The sequence below is a fragment of the Cavia porcellus genome, unplaced genomic scaffold (assembly GCF_034190915.1).
Source record: "Cavia porcellus strain 051 isolate PalLab524CR breed Dunkin Hartley unplaced genomic scaffold, mCavPor4.1 scaffold_9, whole genome shotgun sequence".
Classification (NCBI taxonomy): domain Eukaryota; kingdom Metazoa; phylum Chordata; class Mammalia; order Rodentia; family Caviidae; genus Cavia; species Cavia porcellus.
Genome location: NW_026947492.1, coordinates 31,289,867 through 31,301,982, shown reverse-complemented (window position 1 = coordinate 31,301,982; position 12,116 = coordinate 31,289,867). Strand labels below are relative to the sequence as shown.

Genomic DNA, 12,116 nt, shown 5'->3' with positions numbered 1-12,116 from the left:
TCCTCAACTTCATTTAAACAGTTTTGCCAGCTTTCAATAGAAGCTTTTATTTCTTGGATATCTCTTTGAGTTTGTGTCCTGCATTCTTCTTGTTTTCTATATTGTTCATTCAAGGTTTCAGTTAGTTTCCATGCTTCTGTACTTTTTGTGTATTTCTTCTTTGTATATGCTGAGCAACTCCTTTACTAAGGTTGCCATTTTTGTCTTTACCTTAGAAACTATTTCTAATTTGATTTCCCCCTTAGCTTCATGGATTTGTTGTTTTATTATTCTTGCTATCTTTTCAGAGATTTCAGATGAATGAATTTTAAAGTCCTCTATTTCAATGTCTCATGTATTTGCTCCTGATGGGATAGATGGTGGAGATTGCATTTTGTTTTTTTCATTTTGTTATTGTCAACTTTTGGGCTAATATTTGGTCATTCAATCCCACTAATCTCAACTGTCGGCAGTGTGTATCATTGTGGTTGCTGTTTGTCAGATTTTTTAGTACCACAATTAAGAGGAGAGCCAGTTTCTAGCAGAACATATTTGGTAGACTACTTTCTTCCTAGGCTGACTGGACTAGGAGTATTGATGTAAGTTCCCATTGTTATTATGTCTTCAGGTTGTCCAGGTCACCAGATCTCCCTGTCTACAGTATTTGTCTCAGCTGGGACCCTACTGTGTCACTGGGTGTCTCATAAGCCATTTTAATTTTCTCCAGGTTGGAGAAGGCCTTGTTGAACACTCCTCATCCTGCCTGATGTTCTCTCTATGGAGGAAGGACTCACCCACACTCTTGCCAAGCTTACCAGTGTTTTACATCTAGAGGAAACCTAACCATTGCTCCTGTATACCCACTGAAGACCTCTACTTTAGGGATAAAATCACCATAGTGATGGAAGCCTGGCCCTGTTTGTACAATGGGCTACTGAGTCTCCTGACAACCCAGCACAGCCAATCCACTGCAGTTCAAGGTTATAAGAGGAGGAGTGTGAGCCAAAGATCAACAACAATAATAGGTCCAGGAGGTAGGAGGGTCCCCAAGGGTTTAATGATGCCAGTGGGTGTGCCCGGCTTCAGGTGTTGATGCAGGCTGCCCTCCATACTGCAGCAGTGGGATCCAAGGGCCTCTTATTTTCTCATAAGTGGTATAAAACAAAGTCCCCCAATCCCAATGCCCATGATGCCAAAGGGTGTATGTGCACTGGGTGTATATGTGAGTGCTGCAGTTGTTCTCTTGAGCTGTTCCATTTGCATCATAATTTCTTGTTGTGCAAATTACACATCTTCCTGGTGACTACTAGATTAATTTAACTTTTTAGGAATATTACACATCTTCCTGGTGACTACTAGATTAATTTAACTTTTTAGGAATATTCAGCCACTGTTATGCACCGTTATGCACAGTTATGACCACTTATATCCACAGGGATTTTATAAACATAAACACATTTCTGAATATCACATTGTCTGGCAGGAAAAACATTGGATTGGCAGAATTAAACCAACTGCATCCAGATGTTCCTGCTTCATTTTATGCATCTTTAAAACCTTGATAATTACAGACATCACTTTATCTCTGTTCCTGCTCATCATTTTATTACTGAATCCAAGAGGTATCAGCATATTGTCATATTCAGTTACCTCCATTGAATTCAGGTCACTGAGAAGATTGGTATGTGTTATCCATCATATAAGGGTCATCTATAATAGAATAAGTGTCACCCATGGTTTAAAACAAAGAAAGACCATCGTGCCTCAAAGGAATGATGTAAGTATTCTAGAAATTGCACATCATTTTTGGAAGTGGTTCTTTGGTACGGATTCTGACCATTTCTGAAGGACATCTTGGGGCATGTTGCAGCCCATGACTTCAGTTCAGTGAATCTAGTTAGCAGACAGGTTTTGTACAATACATAACTTTCCAGATTAAGGGACTCTGGCACAGACATAGATATGGGGTCTCACAATTCATACTCTCCTCTCCTCCTCTTATTGTGAACTGGGTTCTCTACAACAGATACATCAGCTCCTACCCAGCCCAGCTGTAGCACTCCCATGATGCACTGGGTACCCTAAGTCCTTAAAATTACCTGAACAAACATGCTAAGAGTCTCTGCTCACCTGGGCACTGTAGGGCAGCCTGGTGTTTGGTTCCTGGGAAGAAGCCAACTGTTGCCAGGAAGAGGGATCCACATGTTACATTCTGATCCCTCTTTTTTTCCCATTGTCCTCCTCTGCTGTCAACCCCTCTTTTTCTCCATGTTTATAGAGCTGTTTCCATCTTTTCAACAATTTCTTACTATTTTGCAATATCTGTTATAAATTTTGGTCTTTATTTATACTTTCAGTTTCTCAAACCAGAGAGACAATGTACTATATGCACATATGTGTTCAATTTATTCCATTTAAATGAATGTTTTCAAGGTACATTTATTTACCTAGAAAATTCACAAGCTGTTCTTATTTATGACTAAGTAGTACTCCATTGTTGAAAAACAGCAATTACGCAAACAAAAAGGATAATAAGTTATGATAAGCTATGATTGCCCTTTGATGTCTTACTCTCAAATGTTTGAACCATGTTGATGATGTGGATAGTATCCCAGTAGGATTATATTGGTCAAAAATACAAGAGCATGGACAAAAATGGAAACTAAAAAAAATGTATGGTGGTCCTGAGACAAGAAAATCGGAGGGAACAGTCACCCTGTTGGCACGGGTGGGGCTCCTTGTGTCATTGCAGGAAATGGATAGACAGTGTTGGTGCTTTCTAGGAGCATGTAACCATTGAGATGTCTGTGGTATACTTGTAGAGGAACTTTACTCCATTGTCCTTACCAGGGGGAGCCTCCTGACACATGACAGCTGAAGAAAACTACCAAGGAGGTAGACATTTTTTCCAGTGTCAAGGCCTGTTCAGACTGCCCAATAATCTCCTATTGTTTTCTTCATGGACTACAGATGGCCTCAGCAGAAGAAACCAGCATAACAGGAAGTAGACAGAACCACATTTTGCTTCACTTCTGCTGCTGGTATTATAAAAATAAAAAGGGGGAGATGTAGGAGGTCAGATAATGAGAATCAAGGCTTACTTGACCTTCTCTGTGTGCACAACAGACAGAAACCTCAAACTGTGCTCCTTTGGCCGTTTGATGGCAGGTTACAGTAACAGAAAATGCCCCTTGCAGCCAGCATACTTCAGTTTGTGTTTGCTAGCCAAGTCTCTGTTACAGTTCCTATTGCTTCTGTCTCTTAGAAACTGCTGATCACTGTGATTCAGATTGTAAGAACCAATCAAAGATAGCCGAGTACTCTGCTTCTGGATATTTCCTGGTTGCCAACTCCATATAAGTCCTAGGCCACCAGACATCAGGGCCTGGTATTTTTTTTCTTGAGGTCAGTACCTGTCAGCATTAAATAAATCTGCCTCCAAATTCTGGGTGTTGCTTTGGTGTTTCTGTTTGTCACAGAACTATCTCCTTGCAAATTCTAGGAAAAGTCAACACAGCTGAGATATTGTTGCTAACCTTGGCATATACTATAGATAACAAGAAGCAGATGAATCTTCTGCTACCCTATTTATTTGATTCCATGTCTAAGTAAATAAAAGTGAGGTCACCCAGATGCTCATAGCTCTTTGTCCATCAGTCACCAGCCTTCTGGTATCATAACTAGATTCATTCTGCATCTTGTGATCTTTCACTATCATTCACTTCCCAGTTAGGGGTAAATTTGTACGCTGGTTTCTACAGGGAGCTAGAAAACTTTTGAAAGAAAAATAGAGATATGAAGTTGGATTTGAGAATTTGTGAGATATATGTAATGACAATTTAATAGAAGTGGACATGTTAGTACAACAAATGATGAAAAGGATAATCCCAAAACAAAGCGCAGTGTAACAGCCATATGACTTAATCATTGTTGTAGGGAAAATTATGTCACATAAAGTATAATGAAATCCTAACTCCTAGTGATTATTATTAGAAATGTGCCATTTTGGGGAAGTAAGATAATTGTAGAAAAATTAGTTCAAATAAGTGGGATGGGCCTCTAAACAATTTTCCATGTTTAAAAAGACAAAGAGAAAAAAAGAGAAATGGAACCTTATAATGGAGATAGACAAGGAGGACAAATGTAAAGGCAAACACAAGAAAATGAGTGAAACAATCATAGGAGGATGCAGCTTCAAACAAAGAATGACAGTATCACTGGGAATAATCAGAAACCAAGATGGAGAAAATAGACCCACTGACACTTTAGATGGAGATTCGTGGCTGAAGAAATGTGGGGAAATAAATTTTCATTTTAAGCCCCTGGGTGTATGGTAATCTGGTACAACATCCACAAGAAATGCTTATAGGCACTAGTCATTCATTGGGTAGGAAGGGTGAAAAGAAGTCATGGTGAGTCCCACACACATACACGTTTAATGTTTTAGCATAGTTGTCAGAAGTAAAGACAAATGTGATATTTTAGATAGTCTTTTGTCCAAATGTCCACATGGCACTAATTACCTAGAAAGAAGTCCATGAGTTTGCTTCATGCAACCCATGCTTCCCCACTTTCCTGATGCCAACATTACCTGAGAAATATAGTGCATATTTCCCATGAAGCCTATACACTGTGTATCTTTGTGGCATTTGCTGGGGAGACTGAAGGCCAAGCTTTGCACACAGCCAACTTTAAATTTATTATTAATAATTGTTCCTAATTATTAACACTTTACATTGCTATAATGATGGATATAACAATTATGTACCTCAAACTGCCTTCTCTGATGAAAATGCCTGCCACTGAGAACTTGGTGGATTAAATTTAATGCCTGAATAACAATAAAAACTGAACAAAATACATCCAACAACATTATTTATTACTTTAATGTGCTTATTGAAGTGTGTATAAACAAGGAAAATCAGAAAATCTTTGTAAGAGAAGTTTATATGGGTTTTCAGCATGTGTCCACAAAGCGGTCAAAAATGAGATCTTGTATCCACTAAAAGAATGGAAAGAGAATGGATTGCTTTAGAAATTGTGTCAATTAAAAACTAAAATCAATTCAAAGGATAAAGAACTTAGGTTTTAAAACAATGTAGTATGGGATATTAATTTCTTTTTTAAAATTTTATTTAAAAGGAAAAAGAGAAAAAACAAAACAAAGCGGTGTAAGGGTACAAGTAATACAGAACTACAAAAAAAAAAAAAAGTAAGAAATCACCAGTTAATAGATTACACATTGTCATCTTAGAGATAGTTGCTTAAGTCACAGTATCAAAGCATACAAAGTGAACATTCGAACAGAGAGACTGCAAACAGTTGTGTTCAATGATCCAACCAAAAACATTAATATGGTCAGCTATTTAACACCCCTAACCACACTTGCAGTTGTATCCTTTAGAGCACTTTTTTCCCTCTCTTTTTTACAACAAAATTTACACATTTTGGGTTTTATTACTCCTTAGTTCTTATTACTTTTTTTTGGAAGAGGATATTAATTTCACAGTAAATCAGAAAATCATCATCGCGTGCCCTTCTCCTTCAGTTAACATGTGTTTGTGCTGCTGTGGTGGAGAGCTCCCCTCCTACAGCCCGGATCCCACATCAGGACACTGTCTTTATGGTTTTTTTTTTTTTTTTTTTTTTTTTTTTTTTTTTTTTTTTTTACTTTGCTGCTTTCAGATGTTCACCAGAATACTGAAGGCTCACTTTCTGTGTACATAGGGGTGAAGAATTTCAGTAAAGCTAATGTGTTCCCATAGTGAGCAAATATCTTTTGTTATTAATTGATGAAGTTTATTGGTACATATTAGGAATACATAATTATCATATTCATCATAGGGAATTTGTATCTGTACATGATAGATCTTGATTCTACCCACCCCTTTTTATCTACCTTCTCTTTAACCTGTCTTGCTCTCCCAAATTACAAAAGCAAAGTTTACATTGTTCTCTTCTTTTCTCATTTAACCTTTTTCTTCCATCTCCTTCAACTCTTGTATGTTCCTCTTTCCATTTGAATATTTTCTAGCTATTATACATAATAGCTATTATACAGTTTGGCTCTCATTTACACTTTCAGTTTCTCATACAAGAAAGAGATTGTGATAGTATCATTGGTGTTTGATTTATTTCATTTAAGGAGTGTATTCTTGAAGTAAATCCATTTATCTAGAAAATTCTCAAGCTTATCCTTTGTGACTCAGTAGCAAACCACTGTATGAAAAAAAGAACCCACATCTTTATTCATCAATCAGTTGATAGGCATTTGAGTCTGTTTCCAAGAATTAGTTATTATGAAGTGTGCCACTCTAAGTATGGGTGTGCATGTATCACAGTGGCATGATGCTTTTAGTTCTTTCAGGAAGATACAACAAAGAAGCAAAGCTAGTCCTAGGTTTTCTAGGAGTCTCTGTATTGATTTCCATAGTGGTTGCATCAGTCTACTCTCCCAGCAATAGTTCAGCAGTGTCACTTTTCCAACAGTCCTTCTGGCATTTGTTAATGATGGATTTCTCTATACTAGCCATTATTTCTGGAGTGAGATGTACTCTCAGTGTTGTTTTAAATTGCACCTTTTGAGTGACCAGTGATGGTGAATGCTTTTTTCATACATTTGTTTGCCTTTTCTACTTCTTCATGTGAGCTGTGTCTATTCATTTCAGATGCCCATTTTGGACTGAGTCTTTAAATTTGAAGGTGTCTGATTTTTTAAAGTTATTTATGTGTTCTAGATATTAATCCTTTGCTGAGAAAGAGCTGGAAATTTTTTGCCCACTCTATTGTTTGTCTCTTCACTCTGTTGATAATTTATTTTTCTGTGCAAATACTTTTTGACAAGATGAGATTCCAGCTTGGTTCACTGAAGTATTTCTTTTGTGGTCTTGGTTTTGCTCATAAAGTCTGCCTATGCATATGTTCTCAAGAGTTTTATCTCTTATATTTTCCAACAAATTTAGTGCTTTTGTTTTACTACTAAAATATTTAAATATTTGATAAATTTCAGTTTAACTTACTGTAAAAAAATTCCAAAGGATATTAGCACAAACCTTTCTTCTCAATGAGGAACTAGTACTATAACAATCTTGTATTTCTTTTTCTTTATTAAGATTGTTAGTATACAGAGATCTTCCTTATCTCCAGATTCAGGACTCCATTTCTGTGCCAGTAGCATTTCTTTTTTTTTATATGAGTTTGCTCTCAATGGCTATATTTTTCCGGAGGCCTGTCTTGTACCTTGCCTATATGTTTACTCCTTTCTGAAAGTTCATAAAAATAGTATTAAAAGCATCAAATGCTAAACTTTAGACCCTAAATAAAGATACTTTACTGGGTTCATGAATGTTAAGTTCCAAACTCACTATGGACTTATGTTTTTGTCTGATGACAAGACACAGGCATATAATTTAACATATCTCATAAATTTGCTCCAATATTTGTTTTTTGGGGGGAAATATAGTTGAATGATGGTGAGATGCTCAGAGATTACATTGAATATTTATAACAGCATAAAGATCTTTAACAGCATGATTCTTTCAGTTGTGCCCTTGTATTTTCTTTCATATTCCAGGCTGTTCACCAGCACAGTGGACTACCAGGAACTCAATTCTTTTGCACTTCTCAAACACATTTCTAGATGCCCTTTCGGTTGGCAGAATCCTTTTACAGTCTGGCTGACATTTTATGTGGTTTATGTGTAATGAATTTCATATTTTTCATTCAGAATTTGATTTTTATTTTTACATCCTACATAATTCCCTAAATAATAAGCATCATAAATGGTTGTAAAATAACTAAGGTGTCTGCTTCATGGCTCCTTCCCTGTCTTTGAATCCTAAAGGTACTTTCACAGCCTACTATGACTGTTCTATGAACTGAAGTCTTACTTTCTAGTTATTAGAACATATTTCCCCAATCAGATTGTTTCTCAGGCCATGCTTATAATACTTAAAGATAATGTATGAAAGTATATTAACAGGAAAAGTTCTCTAAAATACAGGTCATAGCAACATTCTATCACTATAACACAGACTCATCAAGTAAATGTTCTTGAATTTTTTGATGAAGAATATAGTTTAATAATCTAGATTGGAAATATGGAACAACTGTAACCTTATGCCTTAGGCTGGAGTTATACAGAACATCGTGTAGCTCTCTTTCACGAGGAGTAGTACAATCTACTGCTTCTGAAAGACCAGTGCATGTATAACTGGTCTCATTATTATTATTAGTTTTATCCTTACTTTTGGTTAAGTTTACATACAATTGAGAATAGGTAGAATATAGAATAGAAATGCATAGACTGGTTGGATGACATAATTCCTACAGGAACATTTATGCAGCATTTTCCTGTTACACTCATCTATATCATTAGACTCACTTTATTAAATGGTCTATCTGTGCCTCAGAAGCCTGTGCCCTGTGAAAATTTCATTATTTCAAAAGAGTTGAGATAATATAAACAAAGATACATACAGACATATTTTTTGCAACTTCATGAAGAAGCTTCACTGACTTTGTACCAAAATCCTTATTACTGGGTTGAAGTGAGAGGTAGTGGTTCATTCCTATAATACAAATACTCTGGGAGGCTGAGTTGGAAGGATCTCAAATTAGGGGTCAGGATATTTAGCAATTTGACAAATCCCTGTTACAGTAATAAAAAAGTAATAAGAAAAACCTGGTAATGTTTTATGCAAAGTAACATTTGCATTCCTCTTTGTTTCTTTTCTGTCAGAATTGCTTTATGTCTATGTATTGTATTCTGAGCAAATACTGTGAAAGCAGTAATATATAGTATAAAATATGTGTTATACTCATATTATTTGAGTATAAAATTGTATTTTAATTTTTCAAAAATATATAAGAATTTTAAAAATTAAACTGTCTTGGTTCAATACCCAGGAGAAGAATTTTGTAAGCAGAATGAAACACTAAGTAAGTGAAATCATTTCCTTGATTAACTTTTCTCTGAATATGAATATTCCTCTGGTAATGTCATAAATTTATTTCAGTCTTGGAACTGAATTTCTTCTCTGACTTCACCAGAAGTTCATAGTAATTTTTTGTGCTGTGGTGAATGTTAGCAAGGGTAGGTTTCTGAGTACTGGTGCTCTATTATCAACTTACCCTAAGGTCAAAATCAGCTCTCAGGAAGCTTCACTTTGCACACATCTGTTATGTACTAGTATTTATCTCAAGAGCCACTTGATATCCCATATCAGTGCACTTTGGTCCTACTAATGATGATGTCCCAATCTCAGTTTCACCAGCAGATTTTGGTTCTGCTAAGTAACTGTCTAGTCACAAGCAGGTAAAGCCTTTCATTTTCCAGTGCTGAGAGTGAGTTCACCTGAATCACATCTTAAATGGGATTGTTAATCCCTCTTGCCAGTGGATGGAAGTCAGTGCGGAGTATCCACAACATTGTGCAAAGTTTACCTGAGATCATACGTAACATTCATTTTCCTACATCTTTCTGCAGGTCCAAAAACTGGAAATAACTTTTCTACACAGAATGCCCAAGAGGAATTTCCTTCTTTCTCAGGTAATTGTTTTCAGTGACGAACAATCTTTGAAACCTTATCTTTCTAGTCATTAACTTAATAAAGTGAACATAGATGGAGGAGGTGACAAGTAATAATTCTCATGGAATATTATACCTTTTCTTCTCTACTGATTTTATTCTGCCTTAACTATTCTCACAGCATCACAACCCACACTTACAATAAAAAGTTTAGATCCTATGTCTCAATCCCCAATTTCTCCGTGTGCCAGACTTTACTATTCAAGTTTCTAGGAAATATATTCATTCAGAGCTCCCTGAAACATTTTTATCTAAACCTCCCAGAACTGTATTTGCCATTCTTCCCATATTCCATTCCTTTTTCAGTTTCTTCTGCCTTGAGTAATGGTGCTATTCCACCATTTGTAATGGTGCTATTCAGCATTTGTTCAAACCTAAGTTCCAAATTTTATATTTGGTTCTTTCTTACTGTTAGCATTCACATTTCATGGAGTGGCTTAGATTTCTTCAGTCCTCTCTCAAATCTGGATTCAACTCATTTTCTATTCCTACTGCTGTATTTCAGAGTGCACATTCCTACAGTGCAGATTAATTCTACATCCATAACTCTCACTATATTTTTCTTTTTTCTTTTTCAAATAAATTTGTCCTTTACCACCACTGGACTTCATGTTTTATAATGAAATTAAAACTCCCTCATTAATCATAATTCTGCTCTCATCTAACCTTGGTTGGTTCATAATGTACAGGATTATGTAATAGCTAACAATTGTTTCTCTGAATACAACTTACTAGAATTATCATTTTTAGTAAGATACTGAAAAATATTCTTTTAATCCATATCTGGTTAATGCACTGACTGATAATAATGAAAAATAGTAATGAACAAAACAAATAATGCTGCTGCTTTGACTGAAGTTTCATGAATAACTAAATCATTAATCAATAGATATGCTACCTTCTACTATCAAATTAAAGTTACCCCAAAGTTAGCAATAAAAGTGATACTGTACAAACCTGTATAAGTTAAAATTACATGGTGTCCAATAGGCCGAACAACAGTTTATACTTATTTATATGTTCAGCTACAGCACTCTGGGGGACTGAGTCAGCAAGACAGCAAGTTGGAGCCCAGCCTGGGCTTCTGTATGATATAGCGAGAGCCTGTCACAAAATAAACAGAAAGGGACTAGAAATTTACCTCAGCACAAAATCCCTAGGTTCAGCCCTCAGTATCTGCAAAGTTAAACATCATACATTTAGGAATAGAAGTTATACTATACACATTTATTCCAATTAATAATAAAGGGGATGATATAAAATTCAAATATTTATAGTGGTTCCTATATGACAGAAAATTACATATTATGAATGAAAACTTCACAGTACCCATTCATGATCAGGAGGCAGCTTTCTTCCAGTTTTTAAGCCAGGTATTAATACATCTCCCATCCTATGGCTCTGGTACCTGAAACAATCAATGACAAAAGAACTATGGTAACTATCTAGTCAGTGACATTGTAAAATACATAGAAAACAAATAGCAGAGGATTTTCCTTGGCTCAGTCTTGATGTGTCTCATCAAAAATGTTGTGACTCTCCACTGCTAACACCAGTCCCTTGGTCACATCTATGCTGTGGAGTAATTAGCTATAAGAAGAAGAGTGTCTTCTCAACTCCGAATGTAGACAATGGAAGTGTGCGAACTCTGTCACAAAACTGTCACACAGTAGAAAAACAGTAGGAAAACAATGGAAGTGTGCGAACTCTGTCACAAAACAGTACACTGTAGAAAATCATCCTGAAGAACAGGACCAGAGTATGTCAAAAAAAAAAAAAAAACCCACAAATATCTACTATCAGGAAATGCCTGTGCTCCAGATGCCAAAAAGCATATGATGTTTGTCTTTGTTCAACTCTGGGAATGATAGTCTCAGCTTTATTGATGGGGTCAATGTTCACCAGGCTCCTTGCTAGATAATCTTACTTCTGTCACAGACTAGCCTCTTCCTAACAAGTAACCACCATTTTATTTTTTCTCTACAAAGTTTTTCACCCATCACTGTGGAATAATGTCATCCAAAAATGACCCTTTACATTCAAATTAATAGGCGCTTATGATTGGAAGTATATGGAACATGGAAACCATGGAAAAAAGGACTATACTGAACAATTTAATGATGATTTAATCAGGCATGTTTTGTTATATATTTCTTTGAATGGAATTTTGTTCCATATCCAATGACCTAATTCTATCACTGGAAAAACGCTTTCACACAATTTAAATGTCTGTGCTTATTTTTGCTATTGTTCTCTAGAGTTCATTATGCAGAAACAAAACATTTCTCCCAGCTAAGGATTATTTCTACTATTTTTTCCAACATATTGATTTTAATTAGCTCTTCTTTTTACCACTGAAAATCTTTAATGATTCTTTCTTTTACCTCGTTGAGTAACAGGTTTTTTCTTTTACATTCTTCTTTAAATTGATGATGCTTCTAATTCTAACAGGTTAGTTAATAAAAGACCTTCCAGATATCTAGCTACATTGTTTCTACTTTAAAATAAATAATAGTTTAACTTATGTAGTCAGTGTATCACATTGTTG

The 12,116-nt window shown here is 35.7% G+C and overlaps 1 pseudogene; it reads left to right on the top strand.

Moving 5' to 3' along the window:
* Positions 1–12,116, top strand: part of LOC100730749 (caspase-1-like) — a 39,119-nt pseudogene that overhangs the window by 23,787 nt on the left and 3,216 nt on the right.